Source organism: Mauremys reevesii, unplaced genomic scaffold, assembly GCF_016161935.1.
Source record: "Mauremys reevesii isolate NIE-2019 unplaced genomic scaffold, ASM1616193v1 Contig117, whole genome shotgun sequence".
In the NCBI taxonomy this organism is placed as follows: domain Eukaryota; kingdom Metazoa; phylum Chordata; order Testudines; family Geoemydidae; genus Mauremys; species Mauremys reevesii.
In genome coordinates, this window is record NW_024100735.1 from 169,247 (window position 1) to 194,281 (window position 25,035).

At 53.3% G+C, this 25,035-nt stretch overlaps 4 non-coding genes and 1 pseudogene across 4 annotated transcripts; 1 reads left to right on the forward strand and 4 right to left on the reverse strand.

Annotated features, from left to right (window-relative positions):
* Window positions 1-4,915: 4,915 nt before the first annotated feature.
* On the reverse strand, window positions 4,916-4,988 carry TRNAM-CAU. Its single transcript has one exon. It is a non-coding gene; the product is annotated as a tRNA-Met (tRNA).
* A 3,684-nt stretch (window positions 4,989-8,672) lies between these two features.
* Window positions 8,673-8,744, reverse strand: TRNAE-CUC. Its single transcript has one exon. It is a non-coding gene; the product is annotated as a tRNA-Glu (tRNA).
* Window positions 8,745-15,036: 6,292 nt separating this feature from the next.
* On the forward strand, window positions 15,037-15,109 carry TRNAK-UUU. Its single transcript has one exon. It is a non-coding gene; the product is annotated as a tRNA-Lys (tRNA).
* Window positions 15,110-19,295: 4,186 nt separating this feature from the next.
* Window positions 19,296-19,368, reverse strand: TRNAR-UCG. The gene has a single exon. It is a non-coding gene; the product is annotated as a tRNA-Arg (tRNA).
* Window positions 19,369-24,041: 4,673 nt separating this feature from the next.
* Window positions 24,042-24,248, reverse strand: LOC120392804 (annotated as a pseudogene).
* Window positions 24,249-25,035: the final 787 nt, after the last annotated feature.

Here is a 25,035-nt window from a genome sequence, read left to right on the forward strand (position 1 = left end):
ACTTGTGGCACCTTAGAGACTAACAAATTTATTTGAGCATAAGCTTTGCTGGGCTAAAACCCACTTCATCGGATGCATGCAGTGGAAATACAGCAGGAAGATATATATTCACACACACACACAACATGAAAAAAAATGGGTGTTGCCATACACACTATAACGAGAGTGAGCAGTTAAGGTGAGCTATTATCAGCAGGAGAAAAAAACCTTTTGTAGTGATAATCAGGATGGCACATTTCCAACAGTTGACAAGAAGATGTGAGTAACAGTAGGGGGACAAATAAACAAGAGGAAATAGTTTGACTTTGTGTAATGACCCATCCACTCCCAGTCTTTATTCAAGCCTAATTTAATGGTGTCCACTTTGCAAATTAATTCCACTTCAGCAGTCTCTCATGAGAGTCTGTTTTTGAAGGTTATTTGCTGTAATATTGCAACTTTTAGGTCTGTAAATGCGTGACCAGGAGATTGAAGTGTTCTCCGACTGGTTTTTGAATGTTATAATTCTTGACATGTGATTTGTGTCCATTTATTGTTTTACGTAGAGACTGTCTGGTTTGGCCAATATACATGGTGGAGGGGCATTGCTGGCACATAATAACATATATCACTTTGGTAGATGTGCAGGTGAACGAGCCTCTGATAGTGTGGCTGATGTGATTAGGTCCTATGATGATGTCCTCTGAATAGATATGTGGACAGAGTTGGCTTTGTTGCAAGGATAGGTTCCTGGGTTAGTGTTTCTGCTGTTTGCTTGCTGGTAAGTATTTGCTTCAGGTTGGGGGGCTGTCTGTAAGCAAGGACAGGCCTGTGTCCCAAGATCTGTGAGAGTGAGGCATTGTCCTTCAGGATAGGTTGTAGATGCGCTGGAGAGGTTTTTGTTGGGGGGCTGAAGGTGACGGCTAGTGGGGTTCTGTTACTTTCTTTGTTGGGCCTGTCCTGTAGTAGGTGACTTCTGGGTACTCTTCTGGCTCTGTCAATCTGTTTCTTCATTTCAGCAGGTGGGTAATGTACTTGTAAGAATGCTCGATAGAGATCTTGTAGGTGTTTGTCTCTTTCTGAGGGGTTGGAGCATATGTAGTTGTATTTTAGAGCTTGGCTGTAGACAATGGATTGTGTGGTGTGGTCTGGATGAAAGCTGGAGGCATGTAGGTAAGCATAGCAGTCAATATGTTTCTGGTATAGGGTGGTGTTTATGTGACCATCGCTTATTAGCACAGTAGTGTCCAGGAAGTGGATCTCTTGTGTGGACTGGTCCAGGCTGAGGTTGATGGTGGGATGGAAATTGTTGAAATCATGGTGGAATTCCTCAAAGGTTTTCTTTTTCATGGGTCCAGATGATGAAGATGTCATCAGTGTAGCGCAAGTAGAGTAGGGGCATTAGAGGATGAAAGCTGAGGAAGCGTTGTTCTAAGTCAGCCATAAAAATGTGGGCATACTGTGGGGCCATGCGGGTACCCATAGCAGTGCCGCTGACTTGAAGGTATACATTGTCCCCAAATCTGGAATAGTTGTGGGTGAGGACAAAGTCACAAAGTTCAGCCACCAGGTTTGCCGTGACATTATCAGGGATACTGTTCCTGACGGCTTGTAGTCCATCTTTGTGTGGAACGTTGGTGTAGAGGCCTTCCACATCCATAGTGGCCAGGATAGTGTTTTCTGGAAGATCACCAATGGATTGTAGTTTCCTCAGGAAGTCAGTGGTGTCTCGAAGATAGCTGGGAGTGCTGGTAGCGTAGGGCCTGAGAAGGGAGTCTACACAGCCAGACAATCCTGCTGTCAGGGTGCCATTGCCTGAAATGATGGGGCATCCAGGATTTCTACGTTTATGGATCTTGGATAGCAGATAGAATACCCCTGCTGCTTTTTTGGCCTGCTGCTTCTCTGTCTGGGATGTTTTTGTCAGTCCTGGCACACAAAAAGGGTATCATTGCAAGCGCCCACGAAGGCGAGATGAATTTTGCCTGCCTTGCTCAGCTTGACTTGCTTCCTCACCCCATTCCTGCCTTAGATCCTGGGTCGCCTGGTGGCTGAAGATGGTCCATTGTCTCGAGCGGTGCCAGAGCCTGACACAGTGCCCCGGGCCGCCTTTGCTCTGCACATGCCGGCCATGCACATTTGCAAATACTTTAAAGATCCTGTCAGTAAGTTCTGGAGACAGTTGCTCACCTTCAGAGGAAGCTCCCTAAAATTGGCCTGTCTCACCCAGTGGTACATTGACCTCTGTTCAGACTGAGCCGAAGGGGGGGGGCTCGCTGCTGTGGCTGCCGCTGCTGTGAGGGTGGCCACTGTTGCGGATGAAGCCATCCTGGAAGCACCTTCCACCTAGCCACCCACTGAAAATCCTGTAGGATGTAAGGTGGGAATAGAAGAACACGGGGGGGGGGGCGGGGGCCTTCCTAATCTCCTCCCCCTTCCGCCACTATTGGCCATCCCATACCTGGTGCTGCACCCAGTGGGGTAAAAAAAATACGGCCATATCGGAAGAGTCAGTTGGGTTCTTTATGGTTGTCCCGTCATTCTCCTCGGGCCTGACCTGCCCTCCAGCTCAGCCACCCACTGAAAATTGAAAAACAAAAAAGTAGAGCCGTACAAGGCTTCAAAGCCCACCAGGCCCAACCACCATTTCTAATACAGCAGAAAAGCCGCACTTCTCCTGACTAGGTAGGGACGTCCTATGGCCCCACAAGAAGTGGAAGGCCATCGTGTTCGGTCTCAGCAGCATTCGTGGAGCAGGGGGAAACACATGGCTGAGGTTAATGACAAGGTCCCCTTACGCCACCGGCTGAGCCATTCCTCACAGGCCAGCAACCATTTCTCCCAGTTCGCGTTCCCCACCTCGTCCCCAACCGAACGCTAGAAGGCCCAGCCATCAACCTGCAAACTCTTGCTGCCCTCCTCTTCCGCCCTGACTGATAGGGGGGAGTATTGAGCCTCCCTCCCTTAGGCCCTTCAGCATCCCTGGGAACACCAACACCGCCCAAGTGACTTTGGGCCAGTAGGTCAACCAATAGGGCTGCCTCCTAGGCCAGCCTGCAGCCCAGCTTCAGGACTCAGAGGAAATGGAGCTCGCATCCCTACCTACAGGACTCCAGGCACGGCCAGGCTTCTGGATCAAACGTCCCCTCTTGTGCTCAAGTCACAACAGCTAGCGGGTAAAAGACAGGCTTTCATGGCCTTTGAGAAAGCAAGATCGAGCCTTGGAAGACCCAGCAGGGTTTGTGGCACAGGAATTGTCCTCAGATCCCACCGAGACTTCAGCTCAGATTGCAGGATTCAAAGTCCCGAGTGCTGCCCTTACACCATGGGACCAATAGGGAACCCCCAGACCTCTGCTGAGCTCTGGTGTGGATGACCCTGTGGGGGCAGCCCTGCCTTTACTCACCAAGTTGGCCTGCAGCAGTTTGCTGCAGCTCCCAGAGGCCTTTCTTAAACCAGACTGAGAGGCCAGTGGGCATGTGAGGAAGTTGCCCCTTCAGTCCCAGGCAGTACATGGCCCTTCCTAGGAAAGAACAAGTCCTGGGGAAAAGGTGATGTCAAATAACAACTTGGAGAGATGCCTTCTTTCCTTCTGTGGGGAACTGTTCCCTTTTTACCTGACCAGGAACTTGAACCCTGGACTCTCAGATTAAAAGTCTGATGCTCTGCCAGCTGAGCTAGCCAGGCTTACACATAAATGAAGCAAATTTCATGAAGAAGAGAAACTAGTCATGAAAATGAAGGCAGGAAACAATACAGAAAACCTGCTACTCTCACTCTCTTAGCAGTCCTAGCCCCAGCCTGCTCCTCCATCCGGCGCCCTGAGGTCTTATTCTTTTTTCAGTTAAATATCAAATCCAGGAGAAAACACAGTTATACAAAGCAAAATGAAATCACAAACAGAAATGTCATTGGAAATACAGAAATAAAAAAGGAAAATGCAATCCCCATCACTTTATCGTGTCAGGGCCATTCCTGTATCGAGAGCACCCGCGAAGGTCCCTGTCTGCTTACAAGAAACCTGGAGGAACTCATACCACAGCCTGAACATGAAACTCAACTGCTCCCAGGTGCTGCAGTAAAACCCTTTCCCTGCTGTGACGTTGCACTCCATAGGATTTTATGAAAATATGCTAATGAGTGTGAATATAATGTAACTGGAACATTCTTCATGCAAAAGGTCTCTTGTAAGGTATCATTACACAGCTTATAATCTACTGAGTGTGTTCATCCTATTTGTATGAACCGATCATTCCTGTATCTGAAACTAGAAATATGAACTATAACTCTGAGGTCCTGTTGTAATGATGCAAAGTGTGGGCCATTTACAGTGGTTTGGACTCTTGATGGCTCTGATCAACCAGGACAATTGACTGGAGATGGCTCTGTCCTGCACCATCTGTGAGTCAGGCCAGGAAGAATGAAGGCTTGGGGGTCTCACAGGACATGTGACCATGTCACCTGGTACAGGAATCCATCTTAAACCTGGGGCTCTTCCTCAAGAGAGAGACAAGAATTCCTGCCTTGTACCAAAGCTGTATAAGGGGGTGGAACTGAACAAACATGGCTGCAGTCATGAGACATCCCCTAGCTACCACCTGAGCTGGAACACGGACTATACGAGGTGAAAAGATTGGGCCCAGACATAAAATAAGTCTAGTCTGCAAAAGAAGCTTATTGGAAGATCTCTGAGGGTGAGATTTGATCTGTATTGAGTTTCATACTGTATTAGGCTTGGGCTTGCATGTTTTTGTTTTATTTTGCTCTGTGAAAAATACAAGGTCCATAGAGAAGGAAAAGAAAATGCCCTAGAAAAGTCTGTGTGTGTGTGTGTGTGTGTGTGTGAGATGGGTGGGAGGGTGTCTAGAAACCACTTTCCTCTAGTTTCTTTTCTCTGATTTCCTGTAGAAAATCTGAAGCAGGGAGCAAAAGCCATTGCCTTCTCTGAGGCTTGAACTCAGGACCTTCAGATTATGAGACTGACACGCGGCCAACTGCGCTAAGAAGGCTTGGAAAAGTTTTAGGCTCAGTGTTTATAGGACCCTCCTACAGCAGTGACTGGGGCAGGGAAGGAGCCAGAGATGTGCTGGAAGAAGCAGGGAGCTCTGGTGACCAGAGACTTTTCATGGCAGCTTTCACAGCAGCAAAGAAATCAATTCAGGCTGCCAGTGAACAATCTACTGGAACTAATGGCAGCACAGGGGGGATGTTTCCAAGCTATGCACCTACTTCCACATTTTAGAACTTACTCTCCTTTTCCTAGTAGGGCACTTTCCATGCAAATTAAGCAAAGCAAGTTGGGGAAACTACACAGGTAATAAAAAACAGTGCTCTAAATAAGGCTTGAATTCATAATCCCAGCAGTAGCCCCCTCTGCGCTAACCAGTTGCACCACTGCAGGTGCCTCTTAGGCAAAGCTGGGAAGCAGGCAGTTATCAGTCTCTGTGATTCAGACCTTTGCCTGGTAATTGAAAGGTTGATGCATCAAACCTAACTCAAGATGCTTTTCAGCCATGAGACTCCAGGACATTTTGACAGAAAGAAAATCTCCTCTGTTTTGGTTTAGCCCCATTTGACTCCTTCTGCTCGTCTTCTCCCCTCCCTCCAGTCTCTTTCCTTCCCCAGTGGGGCCATGCCGAGTGGCGCCCCAGTCAGTGTCTGTCACAGAGTCTGTATCCCATCAAGGGAGGGAGGGCGGGAGGGAGGGGTTGCTCCAAAACACTGATAATGGGGTGGGGAGGGGTGGGCAGGGTTCGGGGGAGAACGGATGGAGAATTAACAGTGGGGCGCAGAGAGATTCCCCAGATTGGGAGATCCCTGCTGCCCCCATCAGCCAGCTGTGGGAAGAACAACTTGGGATTGCTTGGGAAGCCACCTTTAAAAACACAAGTGTAACATTCTAGTTACATTTTAATAACACCAAAGCCTCCTCAATCCCAGGGTCACGATCACTGGAATGATTTTGCCTTGATATTTTACCAGCCGCAGACACAAAGCGAGTCAAATTACAGTTTCCGGTCGGAGTCAGTGCACACACAAGAATCCGGAGGCTTTTAATTCCTTAGGTTCTGCTGCCATTTCATTTCTGTCCTGTTCCAAGATTTATCATTGTGCAAAGCAACGTTAGGCCCTTGGGAGTGTCCCCCTCAGTGCTGCCTGCCACCCCTGGGCAATTTAAAAGGGCCCAGGGACCCCCGCCACCACCGCCAGCAGCACAAGGGGACTAAGGCGGTTTCTTGCCCGCCCTCACTCCATGTGGCTCACCACTCCCGGGAGTGGCTGGCACGTCCCTGGTGTGGGGGAGGTCTCCGTACGCTGCCCCGCCCTGAGTGCCAACTCTGCCAGCTGTGGCAATGGGAGCTGCAAGGGTGAAGTCTGCGGGCAGCCATGCACAGAGACACCCCTGGCCCTCCCGGCTTAGGGCTGCTGCCAGAGGAGGTGCAGGTTGCTTTTGGGAGATGCCCGAGGTAAATGCTGCACCCCTCACCCTCTCCTGCACCCCCAACCCAGACCCCACACCTGCACCCAAACTCCCTCCAAGAGCTTGCCCCCTGCACACCCTCCTGCAGCACAACCCCCTGACTGAGCCCAGACCCTGCACCCAAACTCCCTCCCAGAGCCTTAGGCAGGTGTGTGTGGGGGGGGGTGGGGCAGGACTTGGTCCCATTCTGGGCACCACCAAAAATTGTACAAACCTGCCGCCCCTGTCCAGCCCAACCTTCTGCTGATGCACCTCAGCCCACACCCGTGCAGGGTTTGAAGCTTCCATTGCTTAAATTCCAGGACACTGAGGGATTTCAGCTCCCCTTTGCCCAGAGGGAACTTCACCCCACTCCCAGCCAGGTTCTTGTCCATGGGATCACTGTAGGGGGGCTGGGTCCCGCTGGGTCTTTTCTCTCTCTGTGACAGGCCAGGGTGCAATAACTGGGGCATCTGAGCACCCAGGACCTTCTGTGGGGCTGCCATTCCCCTTCCCCTTCTGTGGTCTCATCAGTCATTGACTCCAGCCTTTTTTCTATCCATCATCAGCATCATCCCAAGCAAACTGCACTCGCCTCAAAAAGACAGTGTCCCCTGGTGGGTGTAAATCACTGACCTCTCTCCTCTCTGAGCACTGACTGCCCCTGTGTTTCCTTGCCTCTCAGTCTGTGCAGATGGGACCTTTCCCTCCAGTGCTGGAGGATTCGCCCTTCTCATCTACCCTTGTCCCAAGCAGCACAGCAGGTGGGAATCTTAAATGTACCAAGGTGACTTAGGAGCAGAAACCACCCCCCAGACCTTCCATGCAATTGGCACTTGCCCCTTACTGAGCAGGATTGAAACTGGTGCAGGGAGACTGCTGGGCCACATCTCCTCCGGGCATGAGCAAAGCACCAGGGTGAAAAAATGAACTTGGAGATGGAACCCAGGGCCTCATACATGCAAAGCATGTGCTCTACCACTGAGCTACATCCCCAGATGGTTTAGGTGGGCTACGGATTACACTCAGAGCCCTCCTGTTTCCACTGCATCCAGTGACCTATAAGCCTCACGAGAAGCCCATTCCCCTCTCTGAGGGCCATTCCTGCTCTCCTGGAGGTTAATTGTTCATAGGGGTCACTTTGCAGCAGGGCCAGATTCGATGTGTGGGGCAGAGAGAGTTTGTGCCCTGGACTCAGGGTGCAGAGATACCCTCAGCCCTCTCCCCTGCATTGGGTGGGGGGTGCTGCCACCCCGTGCTGCAAGGTCATGGTGGGGGACGCTGTGAGCAGCTCAACACCTCACCCTGGCGGCAGAAGCGGGGTGGGGAGCTCCAGGTGTTTCCACCTTCCTGTAAAGTCCAGCTTTCCCCAGCACATTCACTGCGGTGCAATTGGGTCACTGTTTCCATGGCTGAACAGCAAAGAATCATTCCCAGTTTCCCTTCTATCGACAGCAGGATTAGCCTGTGTCAGTGGTTAATGAGGTGGATCTTGTGGTAGATTGTTATTCATTCCCCACCTTGACAATTCACACCGTCCCTTTCCTACTCAAATCCCCAGCACCTCGGTGATCCTGGTAGCGGGGGTTGGGTCCTGAGATTTTCAGGGTCCTTTTTCCCCTCCACCTGGAGTGAACTCAGCTTTTCCCCCATCCCAGACAATCCATGAAATAACAACAGGGGCATAAAGAAAGAGGAGGAACATCTCACAGCCAGGGCTGGATGTGCCCAGGGCCCCTGCTTGTCCATTGTTTCCATGGAATTTGGCCCCTGCTTTGCACAAGGGACAGAGAAAGATCTTGCTGTTCCTGTGTCTGTGCAAGGAAAATTGTGCTTCCCTAGGAAGAGAGGCGGGAAATGGCCCCATGGTGGGACAATATCCTCAGGATTAAGACCTAAGGACTCAGGCTGAGACCTGATAGAACTGCACGCATCTGGGATTTAACAAATTGTCTTCCCTGGAGCAGGGCCAGATCCAGCGTTTTTGCCGCCCCAAGCAGAGGGGAAAAAAAAAAGCTGCAATCAGCAGCAAGTCCTTCCCTCCAAGAGGGCCAAACTGCTGCTGAAGCCTCCCCTTTCCTTTGGTCGCCCCAGGCACCTGCTTGCTGCTGTGGTGCCTGAAGTCAGCCCTGCCATGGAGACAGTGGGAAGATGGGGGCATCAGGAAAATACCATGGAATCGTTTACATTGCAAGTGAAGAATAACTGAAGCATTTCTGGTTTAAAGTCACTTTTCCCTGACTGGGAATTGAACCCAGGCCTTGGCAGTGAGAGTGCCAAATCCTAACCACTAGACCACCAGGGAGCTGATGTTATTTTTTTCTCTCTTATGCTACACTTTCTTAGGCTACTTTCTATCCACTTTCTGAAACTGCTCCATTGTCCATTCCCTGAGGGGCTGGGAGCAGAAAGTGCAGGAATCCCTGTACTCAGGGTCACAACCTGAGCCCAACCCAAGCCACTGAAACAAACTCAAATCATGCTTCCTCCAGCAGGATCACAGAGCCACACAAAAAAACCCCATGAGGAACAATCCTCCTCTGTCTTCATTTACCCCATCACAACCCTCTCAGCAGCCCGCTCTTGCAGGAAGGACACTGATTTGATAGGAGCTCTGGCATAGAGACCAAGGGAGGGGTGTTGCTCCCCCTGGGTGTGAGCTGATCACATTCTGATTCCATGTAACGGGCCTCTGAGCTTTGCCATCTTGTGAGTTCTGAGTGCTGAGACCCCTGGACCCTTCTGCTGGGAGCATGGGGATTGCACAACAGCTGCAAGCCCTTTTCCCGTCTCCTTGTCCTCCTCGGCTTCCCCAGATCTTCCCCACAAATGGTTCTATCAGGCGCTGGAGGGATCTAAGGACCTGCAGGTTTCCCTCACCTACCTCTTAAGGCAAACAGTGATTCCCTTCTCTGACACTCCTGGGTCAGGCTTCTTTTGAGTTTTTCCTCAGGGGACCTGATTCCCTGTGAAAATGTGTGTGTGGGGAACTGGCTTGTCTACCCCCTCTCTGGGAGCTGAGAAGCTTTTTCAGACTCTCCCCCACTAGATGAGTCCAACAGCACCTCCCACTGGTGGGAGAATCCTAAATGCCACCCTCCCCGCTGGTTACTCTGACCAGCTGATGGTGACAGCATGTTAAATCAACCCCAGCTCTCTGGGCTAGAGAGCAGCATCTAACCAGCCTTGTGACAGCTCCGGTTTGCTCGCTGGAGACATAATGAACCAGGAAAGAAGGCAAATGTCAGACAGGGAACCTCAGCTCCGCAAATAAATGCCCTCAGGGCTCCTTCTACACTGCGACTGGGCACTTGACTGACTTCAAATCCGGCCAGCCCAGTTGATAGAGCATGAGACTCTTAATCCTGCCAGCATGAGTTTAAGCCCCATATTGGGCAGCAGCAACAGCTCTTAGGTGTCACTCTTATGCTTATAGTCACAGCCCAAAATGAAATAAATTCTCTGTCCGCTCTACAATCTAAGGCAGATCAGGTTCCTTCCTCTCTGAGCTTCAGTAAAACATGAAGAGAGAACAAATAGAATTTCCTCCTCTTCCATTCTACCCCAGGCAAGAAGAGGGGATAATAACCATTTAACAGATGACTGCAGAGAGAAAAGTTTGGTCTTTATAAATAGGATGATGATCAATTGGTCTCCATGTCCACTGACGGTAGGACAAGAAGTAATGGGCTTAATCTGCAGCCAGGGAGATTTACGTTAGATGCTGGGAACAGCTTTCTAACTCTGAGGGTACGTCTACACTACGGGACTATTCCGAATTTGCATAAACCGGTTTTGTAAAACAGATTTTATAAAATCGAGTGCGCGCGGCCACACTAAACACATTAAATCGGTGGTGTGCGTCCATGGTCCGAGGCTAGCGTCGATTTCTGGAGTGTTGCACTGTGGGTAGCTATCCCGTAGCTATCCCATAGTTCCCGCAGCCTCCCCCGCCCCTTGGCATTTCCGGGTTGAGATCCCAGTGCCTGATGGGGCAAAAATCATTTTCGCGGGTGGTTCTGGGTACAGCCTCACCCCTCCCTCCCTCCCTGAAAGCGGCAGACAACCGTTTCGCGCCTTTTTTGCTTGGTGAACTGTGCAGACGCCATAGCACAGCAAGCATGGACCCTGCTCAGCTCCATACCGCAATCGTGGCTGTTTTAAACACCTCGCACTCGTGCAGTATATGCTGAACCAGGACCTTCGAACCGAGGCGAGTAAGAGGCGGATACGGCAGCGCGGCGATGACAGTGATGAGGACGTAGACACAGAATTCTCTCAAACCGCGGGCCCCGGCGCTTTGGAGATCCTGATGGTAATGGGGCAGATTCTATCCATTGAACGCCGATTTTGGGCCGGGAAACAAGCACTGACTGGTGGGACCGCATTGTGTTGCAGGTGTGGGACGATTCCCAGTGGCTGCGAAACTTTCGCATGCGTAAGGGCACTTTCATGGAACTTTGTGACTTGCTTGCCCCTGCCCTGAAACGCCATAATACCAAGATGAGAGCAGCCCTCACAGTAGAAGTGAGTGGCGATAGCCCTGTGGAAGCTTGCAACGCCAGACAGCTACCGGTCAGTCGGGAATCAATTTGGAGTTGGAAAATCTACTGTGGGGCTGCTGTGATGCAAGTAGCCAAAGCAATCACTAAGCTGCTGCTACGAAGGTTGGGACTCTGGGAAACGTGCAGGCCATAGTGGATGGCTTTGCTGCAATGGGATTCCCTAACTGTGGGGGGGCGATAGATGGAACCCATATCCCTATCTTGGCACCGCAGCACCAGGGTACCCAGTACGTAAACCGGAAGGGGTACTTTTCAATGGTGCTGCAAGCACTGGTGGATCACAAGGGACGTTTCACAAACATCCACGTGGGATGGCCAGGGAGGGTTCATGACCTCGCGTATTCAGAAGCACTACTCTGTTTAAACGGCTGCAGCAAGGGAATTACTTCCCAGACCAGAAAATAACAGTTGGGGATGTTGAAATGCCTGTCGTTATCCTGGGGGACCCAGCCTACCCCTTGATGCCATGGCTCATGAAGCCATACACAGGCAGCCTGGACAGTGGTCAGGATCTGTTCAATTACAGGCTGAGCAAGTGCAGAATGGTGGTGGAATGTGCATTTGGCCGTTTAAAGGCGCACTGGCGCACATTACTGACTCGCTCAGACCTCAGCCAAACCAATGTCCCCTATGTTATTGCTGCTTGCTGTATTCTCCACAATCTCTGTGAGTAAGAGGGAGACCTTTATGGCGGGGTGGGAGGCTGAGGCAAATCACCTGGCCGCTGATTACGCACAGCCAGACACCAGGAGATTAGAAGAGCACACCAGGAAGCGGTGCGCATCAGAGAAGCTTTGAAAATGAGCTTCATCAATGGCCAGGGTACAGTGTGACTGCTGTGTTTGTTGATGAACACCCAACCCCCTTGATTGACTCAGTCCCTGTAAGCAACTCCCCCTCCCCTTCGAGTACAGCTTACTTATGCAAATAAAGTCACTCTCATTTAAAAAGCATGAATTCTTTATTAATTCATTATAAAAAGAGGGAGAGAAGTAAGGGTGTGCTTTGGGAGGAGGAAAGGAGGGATGGAGAAGGCCATTAAAAAAAAATTCAGAGTAACGACATCCTTCTGGTTGGGCTGTCCACGGGGGTGGAGTGGGCGGGTGCAGAGCCTCCCCACGCGTTCTTACACGTCTGGGTGAGGAGGCTAAGGAACATGGTGAGGGGGGAGGGTGGTTATACAGGGGCTGCAGCGGCACTCTGTGATCCTGCAGCCGTTCCTGAAGCTCCACAAGACGCCGGAGCATGTCAGTTTGATCACGCAGCAGCCCCAGAGTTGCATCCCGCCACCGCGGATCTTCCTGCCGCAACCGCTGATTTTCCTGCCGGTCTTCCTGCCGCCACCTCTCATCTCGGTTGTCCCTCCTGTCCTCACGTTCACTGGCCTCTTTCCTGTAATTTGAAACCACGTCCTTCCACTCATTCAGATGAGCTCTTTCATTGCGTGTAACTTCCATAATATCCGAGAACATCTCCTCTCGCGTCTTCTTTTTCCTCCGCCTTATCTGTGCTAGCCTTTGGGATGGAGGAGGGACGCTTGAAAAATTTGCAGCTGCATGAGGGAGATAAATATTTAGAAAGATACATTTTACAGAACAATGGTTATACTGTTTCACAGTGAACATCACTATTCACCTAGCACATGTGATTTCCCTACAAGGTCGCATTTTTCATCTTAATAGTGACTGCTTGCAGCTCTGGGGTTACAGATCTCACAGACACATCAGGTCCAGGCATCAGAATTCAGCTTGCATGCGGCCATGGTAAGCCACTGTCTCAGTGATTTACCCCTCCCCCCCAACGCATGGCTAATACCACGCTAGCTCCCTGCTAATCAACAACCTTCCCCCTCCCCCCCACCCACTGCGTGTCCGGTAGCTTGGGGAAGATCGCCTCGCTGGTGACCAAACAGAAAAGATCATTGGCATTTCACTCCTCCCCTCCCCCCGCGTTGGTACGGGCAGGGAAGTGTTTTTAAGCTGCTGCATTCCACGAACCCAGTAGAGAAATGGCCACCCCCCTTACTTAAATTCCTGATTTTTAACCAGGTTATCCTGAACGATATCACTTTGCTGAGGATAACAGAACAAGATAAAGAGCGGATGCTTCTTGAATGCCAGCAGTCGCCGGGACCATACACTGTGATGCTTTGCCACGCAATGATCCCTGATTACTTGCTACATGCATGGCATGGTAAAGTGTCCTACCATGGTGGGCGGAACAAGGATGCCTTGCCCAGAAACCTTCTGCAAAGGCTTCTGGAGTACCTACAGGAGCGCTTCATCGAGATGTCCCTGGAGGATTTCCTCTCAATCCCCGGACATGTTAACAAACTTTTCTAAGTAACTATACTGTCTGCGAATGCATCCCAAGTCCTCAGGGCAAATCAATCATTAAAAAAGGCTTGCTTAAAAAACACTGTTTGCTATTTGCAAAGGTACACTCACCAGAGCTCCCTTCCATGGCGTCATTCTCTGGAATAGTTGCTTGTGAGGGCTGGGAGCAGGGTAATTCCGTCAGGGTGATAAAAAGCTCCTGGCTGCTGGGGGTCACGGAGTGCTGTGTGCTCTCTGCTAAGTCTTCCTCTTCTTCTTCCTCTTCATCTTCCCCGTCTGCATAATCCTCAGACATGGCAGAGATTACAACCCCCACCTCGGAATCCACGGTCAGGGGTGGGGTACTTGTGGCGCAGCCCCCTAAAATTGCATGCAGCTCAGCATAGAAGCGGCATGTTTATCGACCTGCCCCGGACCTTCCGTTTGCTTCTTTGGTTTTCTGGTAGGCTTGTCTGAGCTCCTTAACTTTCACTCTGCACTGCACTGAGTCCCTGCTGTGGCCTTTATCCGTCATAGCCTTAGAAATTCTTTCAAATACTTTTTCATTTCGTCTTTTGGAACGCAGTTCTGTTAGCACTGAATCCTCTCCCCATATAGCGATCAGATCCAGTACCTCCCGAGCGGTCCATGCTGGGGCTCTTTTTCGATTCTCAGGAGACTGCATTGTTAACTGTGCTGATGAGCTCTCCACGCTGGGGAAGCAGGAAATGAATTTCAAAAGTTCGCGGGGCTTTTCCTGTATACCTGGCCAGTGCATCCGAGTTGAGAATGCTGTCCAGAGCGGTCAGTGGTGCACTGTGGGATACCGCCCGGAGGCCAATACCGTCGATTGCGGCCACACTAACCCTATTCCGATATGTTAATACCGATATTAGCGCTACTCCTCTCATCGGGCAGGAGTACAGAAACCGATTTAAAGAGCCATTAAAATCGATATAAGGTGCCTCCTAGTGTGGACGGTTGTGGCGTTAAATTGGTTTTACGCTCCTAAAACCGATTTAAACGCCTAGTGTAGACCAGGCCTCAGCCTCCTACTTCACCAATGTCAGACTCTGAGTGCAGTTAAGCTCTGGAATAGGCTCCCAAAGGCGTCTGTGGTGTCTCTCTCCTCAGAGGTTTTTAAGAACAGGTTGAACAAACCTCTGTCGAGGAGACTCTGCATATACTTGGTCCCATAGACAACCTGCTCTGGCTCTATCTGCTACCTTCATCGTGTTTGGATGTAAAGGTGGGAAATGATGGGGAAATTGGCCCCTCTTTCAAGTTTAAATGTTGTAACTTCTACATCTAGACCAGGGTGGCCAACCTGAGCCAACGTAACTGCCAAACATGCACCTTTGTATGCAACTGCTGAGTCAGTTGTGAACCTTGCTACCATTATCATTATCCCTTTGAAATGATGATGGTGATGGACACTTGGCTCTATATCCCAGAGTGCCCTGGACGTCTACAGGCTGCATTAGCCAATCCAACCATTCGGCACTTGCAGATGGGCACCTCTGTATTGTGCCTGAGTCTTGTACAGCTATGAATGGCTGGTAGATACCGACACTTTCCCGTCTTTTTAACCAGCACTAATACCCAGCCAGGCCAGGGCTGGGAAGAGAGAGAGAGCAGCAGGTTTCCCCTATTGTTTCCCACTCATTTTTTCTTGACTAGCTTCACCTCTGCACCAACTTGAAGTTTTTTTATGCGAGCCTGGCTAGCTCAGTTGGTAGAGCATCAGACTTTTAATCTGAGGGTCCAGGGTTCAAGTCCCTGGTCAGGTAATAAACTTCTCACTATTTTTGTAAAAATCTGATTTTCTGGAATCTTCTTCGGGTGTTACTCTTTCTCTTCAGGATTTTGCAAATCCTAAGAAGGGCCTTTGTGTGGGGGGGATTGAAGGGGCAACTTCCTGACAGCCCCTCTGACCTTGCAGCCTGGAGGAATAAAGGCCTCTGGGCATAGAGCATGTTCCTTCCCTGCACACGCAAACACACAGAATATCCCTAAGGAATTAGAATCACCTGCTGCCTTCCCTTGTCCTGCTGGATCCCCAAATGAGGACGCTCTTCAGCCCGAACCCATGTCCCCTCTATTCCCAGTGCCCCTCAATCCCAACCCACAGGCCCCCCTCCTCACGCTGCTCCTCAATCCCAACCCACAGCTCCCTCCTTCCCTCCAGCAGCAGGTGCTTCAGACCCCCTCAGGAAGATTTTCTTGCAAGGTTTCGTGTACGAGTCTGCATGTGGATTTCACAGTATGTTGGAAATAGGTTGGGTTGCTTGCCGAAATGATCACTTGTGGCTGGTGTTGGATTCCCAGTCTCCATGTTATTGGGGCAGGAGAAACAAAGGGTTGTTATCCTTGATGTGTGAATCAAGGACTCAACCCTCGGTGCAAACTAAATGAGCTGCCCACAGATTCTGGCAGCCACAATGAGCATTTGGTGCAAGAGCCCAGACCTGCCCCTGTCCCAGAGGAGGATCATCCACGAGGGGCTTGGACCACTGACCTATCAGCTCTTAACTCCCAAACTTTGAGTAACTCTATTATCAGTGCCAGTGAGTGTAATTTAAACCATAAGAAAAACCACACTGGGCTAGACCAAAGGTCCACCTAGCTCTGTATTTTGTCTTCTGACAGTAGCCAATACCAGGTGCTCTAAAAGCATCTCAACAAGGCACCACTAGGAGTTGAACCCAGCATCTCCTGTTTACAAAACAGGTACTTTAACCAGCTAAGCCATGGTGCCTGCCTGTGAGTAAAGTAAAGTGTCTGCTCACACCTGACTCCCTGCCATCCCCCCCTGGGCCCCACGAAGCAGAGCAGCAGGTGTGTGTGTGTGTGTGTGTGTGTGTGTGTGTGTGTGTGTGTGTGTGTGTGTGTGTGTGTGTGTGTGTGTGTGTGTGTGTGTGTGTGTGTGTGTGTGTGTGTGTGTGTGTGTGTGTGTGTGTGAGAGAGAGAGAGAGAGAGAGAGAGAGAGAGAGAGAGAGAGGGTCTCTGGCCAGGTCTGCACTACACAGTTATTTGAGCCCAATTATATTGCTCAGGTGTGTGAAAAACACACAACGCTCCCCCTGTTTTGCTGACAAAATAAAACCACTTCGATGAGAGGTCTAGAGCTTTTTCCAGCAAACTTGAAGTGACAGAGTGTCAGTGTAGATGCTGCTGTTCATTATATCACCATAACTGGCCTGTGCCAGTATCCCACAATGCCCTCTGTGAACTCGCCTGCCCTGCATTCCTGCTACAGAGCCATGGGGCCCTCCCCTTTCATCGCTCCAGGAAGTTCTGACAGCTGAGCCTGCTGCTCTGCTCCGGCAGCCAGGAGCAAATCACTGCCGTGGATGCTGCTCTCTCCCGCCCTGCGAACACAGAGCAGGTGGTGGGAACTTCCATACATTGGGGAGGCACCGGCATCCGAACTGTGACACCCCCAGGACACCCCTTCCCTCGAGGAGGCTCTTACCTTCTAAACAGGGACGGCGGGTCTCTAGTAAAATCATTAAAGGGAAGGAGAAAACTCGAAAGAGGTTCCTCCTGGCGCTCACGTCCGTGAACCCGAATACTCTCTCAGTCCTCAAAGAGAGACCTGGAGAAGGAGACTTGCTCCAGTAAAGCCACAGGGGTCTCTGAGGTTTCCCTGGCCCCTCGCCCCTGTCCTGCCTGGCTGATGTCAGCATCTCTCTGTGAGGTCACCACCTCCCCACCACCTTTGACCAATAGTCTGAGGTCCTGCAAAAGGCCTTTGTGATGTCACTGCCTGTCACGGACTCACAGATCGTGCCCACTCTTGGCCCCGTGCGGTCCGTGGGGGGTGCCCCTTTCAGTGCGACAGCTCTTCTCGGGGGTCCACTCTCTCTTGGGGTCAGGCCCCCCACCTCCTGGAGCCGCACCTCTCTGAGCCTTAGCACGTCTGTCTCTCGCCGTGGGCCCCCTCAGGGAGTCCACGCGCTCTGGACCCCCTGGGCCTCCTCACCCCCGAAGGGGATGATGCCCCCTGTTCTCTAGCCCAGAGCGACTCTCAGCCAGCGTAAAACAGGAGGGTTTATTGAGAGTTGAACACAGCACAGGAAACTCTCAGGGCCTCAGGCCTGGCCTCTCACAATAACAGCACATCCCAGTCCCCTTGCAGCCAGGTGGGCTCTGCCGGCTTCCCCTCGCCAGCCCCGAGCCCCGCTGCTTCCCAGCTGGGCCTCTGATATCCCCAGCCCCAGGGCCGGCTCCAGACCCCAGCACGCCAAGCACGCGCGTGGGGCGGCCCTATCCCGGGGGGGCGGCAGGCTGGGCCGGCGGATCTGCCGCAGTCATGCCTGCGGGAGGTCCACCGGAGCCCCGGGACGACCGGACCTGCTGCAGGCATGACTGCGGAGGGGGCGCTCGTCCTGCGGCTCCAGTGGACCTCCCGCAGCTACGGACATTCGCTGGTCCCGTGGCTCGGCTGGACCTCCCGCAGGCATGCCTGCGGAAACTCAAGCGGAGCCGCCGGACCTGCGAACCGTCCGCAGCTGCGGGAGGTCCAGCCGAGCCGCGCGACCAGCGGACCCTCCGCAGTCATGCCTGCGGGAGGTCCGCTGCTCCCGGGTCTCCGGGGCACCTCCCGCGCATGACTGCTTGGGGTGGCCAAATAGGTAGAGCCGCCCCTGCCCGGCCCCAAGCTCCACCTCTGTCCATTGTCTTTTCTCCAAGTAAACAGGGTTGCCTGGGCCTCCTCTCCTCTCCGGGGTCCTCTCTCTGCAGCCCATTTTATTCCCACTGGCCAGAACCGGCTGTGACTCCTGAGCTGGGTCTCCGGATGACCAGGTCACCAGTCGCTGGGGTCTCCATCCTCCAGGCCATCAGCCGGGGTCCCAAGTCCCTCTCCGATCCTCTGTAACAACAAACTCCCTCTCCCTTCACCTCGTTAAACCAGTAACACCTGGGGACACTGAGTCCCACTCCCTGTGCATGTGAACTACTGGAAAACACAGAAAACCCCAAGAAAATCCTCCACTTCGTCACAGAGCCCAGCACCTCTCCTCCTCTGGGCACCTAGAGCAGAGGCAGCTGGTGCTGACGGCTCCAAGGGAAGGCTTAAAAGCCACAGAGCAGCCGAGGGCAGGGCAAGAGGAGGGCAGGCCCATGCCTATGTGTGGCCTTCAGACAGGCACAAAAACACCCAGCCAGGCTGCTCCCTGCCGTGCCAAATACCAGGGGCGGCTCTAGCAATTTCGCCGCCCCAAGCACGGCAGCACGCCGCAGGGTGCGCTCTGGCGGTCGCCGGTCCCGCGGCTCCGGTGGACCTCCTGCAGACGTGCCTGCGGAGGTTCCGTTGGTCCCATGCCTCCGGAGGAGCATCCGCAGGGACGCCTGTGGGAGGTCCACCGGTGCCACCTGCCACCCTCCCAGCGACAGGCAGAGTGCCCCCCGCGGCATGCCGCCCCAAGCACGTGCTTGGCGTGCTGGGGTCTGGAGCCGGCCCTGCCAAACCCCCACTGAAGGCCACCCACAGACCAGCATGCAGGGCAGCTGCTGATGCTCTGTGGCCATTATCGAAGACGGTAGGAAAGCAGGGCCAGCCCCCTTGGTGGCGCCTCTTACCGTTCCCACTCCAGGTGCTCACTTTGGCAGTGGGGCAGGAGATTTTACCCCAAGAGGCTTTTCCCCAGCTGGCGAGAAGCAGAGAAACACCCAGGCTCCCAAGGTGCTATGTAGCAACCCCCGTCCAGCACAGGGACAGGCACACACTTGGAAGAGGGAAACTGCTCCACACGCTAGCCCGGGCAGCCGCCCATTTTCTTTGGCAAGTCAGGAAGGGCAAAGGTGAGACTGGAAGCACCTGGGGCTCATGCCCCAGCCTTTGTGACACCCAACCCCCAACTCCTTCCCGGGGCTCTAGCTGAAGCCAGAGCATTGGCCTGAGCGGCCAAGAAGAGGTTCCAGCCCTGAAGGGAGCAGGACTTTCAGCCCAAAGGTAAAACTGCACAAGCACAACCACGAAGGGACTCGAACCCTCAATCGCCTGATCCGAAGTCAGGCGCCTTATCCATTAGGCCACATGGTCACACAGAAAAAAAGCCCTCCAGGCACTTCTTTGGAAAAGGCAGACACTGATGCATCCAATGAAGTGGGGATTCACCCACGAAAGCTCATGCTCCAATACGTCTGTTAGTCTATAAGGTGCCACACGACTCTTTGCTGCTTTTGCAGACACTGTGTTTCTCAGGTCAGCTACTGAGGGGGACCAAGACTCTCTGGGCACAAAAAGTCAAGTTCCCAGTGAGATGTGAGACTTAATTCTCTGGAGCCAGGTGCAGGGCTTTGGCAGGGAGGCTCAGGCATGGGGGATTGAGGTGCAGCGGACGGACCGGCTGTCTAGGTGCAGAGATTTAGTCTCCCTGAGGAGGAGGAGGGGGAATCCTGCTGACAGGCAGTGGCCAGGGCCGGTGCAACCACTAGGAGAACTAGTCGGCCGCCCAGGGTGCCAAGTGGTTGGGGGCACCAAAAAGCACACTCAGGGGGGGCAGTGGAGTGGAGATGAGCTGGGGCAGGGGGCTGGGAGGTGCGGGGGGAGGGCTGCCCGCAGCAAGTAACGGGGGAGGGGGCGTGCAGGGGAACCGCTCCCTGTCCCAGCTCACTTCTGCCCCGTCTTCTCCCCTGAGCACGCTGCCCCCACTCTAATTCTCCTCCCCTCCCAGGCTTGCCGCACTAAACAGCTGATTGGCACCGCAAGTCTGGGAGGCGGGAGAAGTGGAGCAGCCGGCGAGCTCAGGGGAGAAGTGGAGCGGAGGTGAGCTGGGGAGGGGAGCTGCTGCAGGGGGCTGCCCGGCTCTTCCCCATGGCCCCCGCCCCTGCACTCACTGCATGGTAAGTGGAGTGACCCAGCCCCAGCCTGGTCCACTCCCCTGGCTCCCAGCCACGCCGCCGGCGAGTGCTGTGGGGCAGTTCCTCCCCAAGCTTGGGAGCCAGGGGAGCAGAGCAGGCTGGGGCCCCAGGCCTCCATGGGGGGAAGCAGAAGGGGGCTGGCCCCAGGCCATCGTGGGACATGGGGGGCTGGCTAATTCCTGCGGGAAGTGGTGTGACCCAGCCCCAGCCTGCTCTGCTCCCCTGGCTCCCAGGCTTGTGTTGGTGTTGGCTGGATTTGTGCGGGTGTTTGTGTGTGTGTGGCTGGATTCCTGCATGTGTTCATGTATGTTTGCAATTGTGTGTGTGTGTGTGTGCTCTGCTGCCTTCTGCCGGCACGACAACCGTTTCTCCGTTTGTCACAGCCCCCATACCGTCGACCCCGATGGTGATTTCCCCATCTTACAATGGCTGGCTGGCCTGACCTTTCTCCCCTCTGTGGAGTGTGGCAGGGGCTGCAGCTCACCCCCTATGGGGCAGGAGTGCCAAGGTGCGGGGTGCTGGGCTCCAATGCACCTGGAGAGCAGCTCAGGTGAGGAAGGGCAGGGCCTGTGGTGTTCGTTGTGCGTTGCCTGGTGCTGGGCCATTGCACAATCCCCAGCCACGCCGCACAGTGCACCCCGAGAGGGAGTGGGGGGCCAAGCAGATGATCCAACACGAGGGGATCATTCTCATGGGTAGCTGTCCAGTGGCAGTGAGTTCCACAGGCCTCGGCACATGCTGTGTGGGGCAGGAGGTCCTTGTATTTGAGCAGTGGGAGTGAACTGCGTGCAGTTGTGTCTCTGAGCACGACTGTGAATATTGTGGTGTGGGGGGAGTGATTGTGAGTGTGGCTGGGGGTGTGATTGTTTCTCTCTTTGGGGTTGGGCTAGCATGTCCCTCTGGGTGTGTTGTGTGTGAGTGTTCTTGGGATTGTGTGAGTCCCTTTGTGTGTGTGTGTGTGTGTGTGTGTCACTTGCTGCAGGATACAAAATCCTGCAAAGCCACCACACACACAGAGTGGGGCTCAGCCCCACCAGCAGGAGGCAGCAGGGACACACACGTCTCTCCTGGGCCAGCGTGGACAATTTCCCATCACGACCCGGCACAGTGCTGGTGCCCCCACACGGGGTGGGCAGTGACCGAGGGGGCGGGGCGGGGCCAGGGCTTTGGGTGTATGGGGCGGGGTAAGGCTTTGGGAAGGGGCGGAGCAGGGCTTTAGGGGCAGGCACAACGGTGGGGCGGGGCTTTGGGGGCGGGCACAGCGGGGTGGGGCTGGGGGAAGGAGCAGGCAGGGGGCGGGGCGGAGGCAGCGGGAGTCGGGGGGTGACACGCGGCCGGTGCCTGGGCCCGTCGGACCCACCCGGACCCGCTCACACCCAGCCGGGAGGGGGGTTACAAGGGCGCGGGAACATCCCGCGGGCGGACACGGGATCCAGCCCGGGCAGAGCCAGACCGGCCCCGCCCCACCAGCCGCTTTGTGCGGGGGGAAGGCGGCGGCGCAGCACGTTCCTGCGCTGGGCAGCGTCACACCCTGCACCGGGGCGGGTCTCTGGGGCGGGGCGGGGATGAGGAGTTGCGCTGGGAGGTGTCAGGTTGACCCAGGGACCCGCCCTCACCTGGGCTGGAGGACGGAGGCGCCCCGGGGCAGGCTGGGAGTTGAAGTTCCTGGCTCGTCTCAGAGCGGAGGTGACGGCAGGTTGCTCAGGCAACGCGCCCCCTCCCGGTGCACTCTGGGAAGCGTAGTTCTCTCTCTCTCTCTTACGCGACCTTCTATTGGAGGAGGGCCGTAACTCGTCACTTCGCGCGCGCCCTCCCGCTCCTGATTGGCGGAGAGAGCGCGGGACAGAGACTCGGCGCGTGGTGGGAGGCGCCGGTTCCCTCGGCCCCAGGCTTCGCTGCCCCCCCCGCTCGTTGGGATTCGAATCCTGCTCGCGGCCAGGGGCGGTCCCGGAGCGGGGGAGGGGGCTGGGCTGCTGCGCTCTGTCCTCTCCTTATGCCGCCCAGGTGGTGGGGAAGGTGACCTGGAGGCAGGGAGCCCGATGTCGCTCCTTGCTCCCCCCTCACAGCCCCCTAGGGGGGCACAGCCCAACATTGGGGGGAGCAGTAGCTACATATGCGAGTTGCACTTTAATGATACAGAGATTGCCCTAAAGCACTTTATATTTCACAGTGTAAATATTTGTAATAAAACTATATATAGTGAGCACTGCACACGTCGTATTCTGTGTTGTAACTGAAATCAATATATTGAAAATGTAGAAAAACAAAATATAATCCCGTAATTTTAAATTGGTATTCTATTGTTTAACGGTGCGATTAAAACAGATTAATCATGATTTTTTTTAAGTTAATAGCGTAAGTTAACGGCAATTAATTGCCAGCCCTAGATTTGAATGTTTCTGTCACATGCAGGACAAGCTGGAATATCTGTGTGCAGAGAAAGAGCCTGGGGGGAATTGTGCTGTGAAATTATTTCCTGTTCTGACATGTCCCCAGTTGCCTTTTTTGCCCTAACAGGCTGCAGTGCAACATCCATGTTTTGCTCCAGCTCATTCCGTCCTCCCAGGGGCCGGGGAAGGGAAATGGCTGCGGTGGAGTCAGTTGAGGGAGGGATGATCAGGGAGTTGCTGGCGGGTTCCCTTGGCGGGGAGAAAGGGCAGTAAATACATAGGGGGTGGGAACTTCCAGGAAGGTTGGTCTGGGTGGGAGAGGGCAGGAAATTCCCAGGGTGGGGGACAGGGAGTGACTAACCTGCTGGGATTTGTTTACTGTGAGGCTCCAGCATTTCTCAAGTGTGGCCACCAGGGGCTTTTATTGTGGCCACAGGCTCCTGGGCTGTAATTGAGGGGGAGTCAGGGGCAGCAAAGCAGCGGCTCTTTCCCCCGGGCTGCCTGCAGGGGCTGGTCCCTACCCCCTTCCGGAGTCATAAACACTGCAGGAGCAGGTAACCAGTGGGAGTTCCCCACCTCCCCACGTGCGGTGGGGCTCAGGCTTCAGGCTTCTGCTCTGGGATGGTGGGCGACAGGCCCCGTCAAGATACATGGAACATAGGCTGGGAAGGGAGAAGTCTGTGTAACTCATCCAGTTATTGATATACATGTGACCTCGAATATTGCCAATCTGTGTGTGTCCCCCCCACACACACAGAACCCCCCCCCCCCCGCCCCCAACCAACCATCTCCCAAACAGACCCTCAGTCTGGAAAGCATTCATCCCTCATATTGTTGAAAAGACTCACAGCAAACAGAAGAATCTCAGCTTTTAAAACAATCCTCCAGCAAGCAGGGCCGGCTCCAGACCCCAGCGCGCCAAGCAGGCGCGTGGGGCGGCGTTGTTGGGGCAGGGCGGTATTTGGCTCCGGCGGACCTTCGCAGTCATGCCTGCGGGAGGTCCACGAGCCAGACGAACAGACCTGCCGCAGGCAAGACTGCGGCGGGTCCCCTCTTCCCGCGGCTCCACTTGAGCTCCCACAGGCATGCCTGCGGCGGGTGCGCTGGTCCCCCGGCGCCGACGGAGCTCCCGCAGGCATGCCTGCGGATGCTCCACCAGAGCCGGGACCAGCGCACCCGCCGCAGACACTTCTGCCCCGGCCACGGGACGGGGAAGGGCGGCGCGGCGCACCGCCCTGCTTGGGGCGGTGTAATTTCTAGAGCCGCCCCTGCCAGCAAGACAAAGAAACTCACATCTGTAGACTCAGAAAACACTCCCAAGAAATTTTAACAATATGTTGTTATGAAGAAACCAAAGTGCTAAAGAGGCCTGATTTTTCAAGTACTTTAAATTTTTTTTCTCAAATCAGCATCTTTAGAGTGAAACTTTTTCTGCTTTTCTAACCAGACAATTCTCCCCAAAAGAAGAGAGACTGGTCCTGGAGACACTGCAATACCAGGTCAATGCATGGGGTGGACAGAGCAAGCTCCTATTCCATCCCCTTGTTTCAAAAATAAATTTAACATACAGTCCTCCAACAAAGGACCTATCAGATATTAAACTGATAAGAACAGATATAACTTAGATAATATTTTTTACCTCAAGGTTCCCCAGACACAGATAAGGTTTTCATCTCGAGGCCAAAAGACCAAAACATCAAGACATTTGATCACAGCCTTGAAGAGACCAAGAGACTACTCACCCCCTCTGAGCTCAAAAAGCCAAGAAGCAAATTTAAAGTTTATTAGAGCATATTTAAAAATAAACGATACAAAATGTTTGAAGAGTCAGTTATTGTGTCATTGGGGGTAGGATACAGGCTGTAGGGGGATATTAGCGTTTGGGTATTGGACGGCACATACATATACACAGTCTGTCATGTCCCCAATGCGGGGTATATGGTGGGTGAGTTCAAGGTACAGCCAACAAGCAGTGAGGGTACATCACTCATACAAACAGGTTATGGATAGTCATGAGCATAAATAAATGAACCAAATGGGTAATGATGATAGGATGATCCTCACAGGGCAGAGTTCAGTGTGGTTGGTTTAAGGCTCAAAAAATAAAGTCTAACAGGGAAGTTTACAGGTCATTTCAGCCTTATGGGTGCGTGAAATCATGCCGGCTTACTCTTTGCATTGATGGTGGGCCGTGACGTACTCTGTGTAAATATCTCTGAACCAGATCTTAGCTCCTACATTTGATCTTAGCTCCAAGGAGCCGAGAAACAATGCTAAGAGTCTCAAATGCTAGGCAGCCGCTCTTCCCCACTGCTTTCTACTTCAGCACGAGGAGCTCCCAGACACACACCAAACACCATTCACAAAACTTTGATAACTAGGTAACTCAGTGATGATCACTTCCCCGAAATGACTCCACTGGAAGAATTCAAAGCAAGAGCCCTTAACACACAATT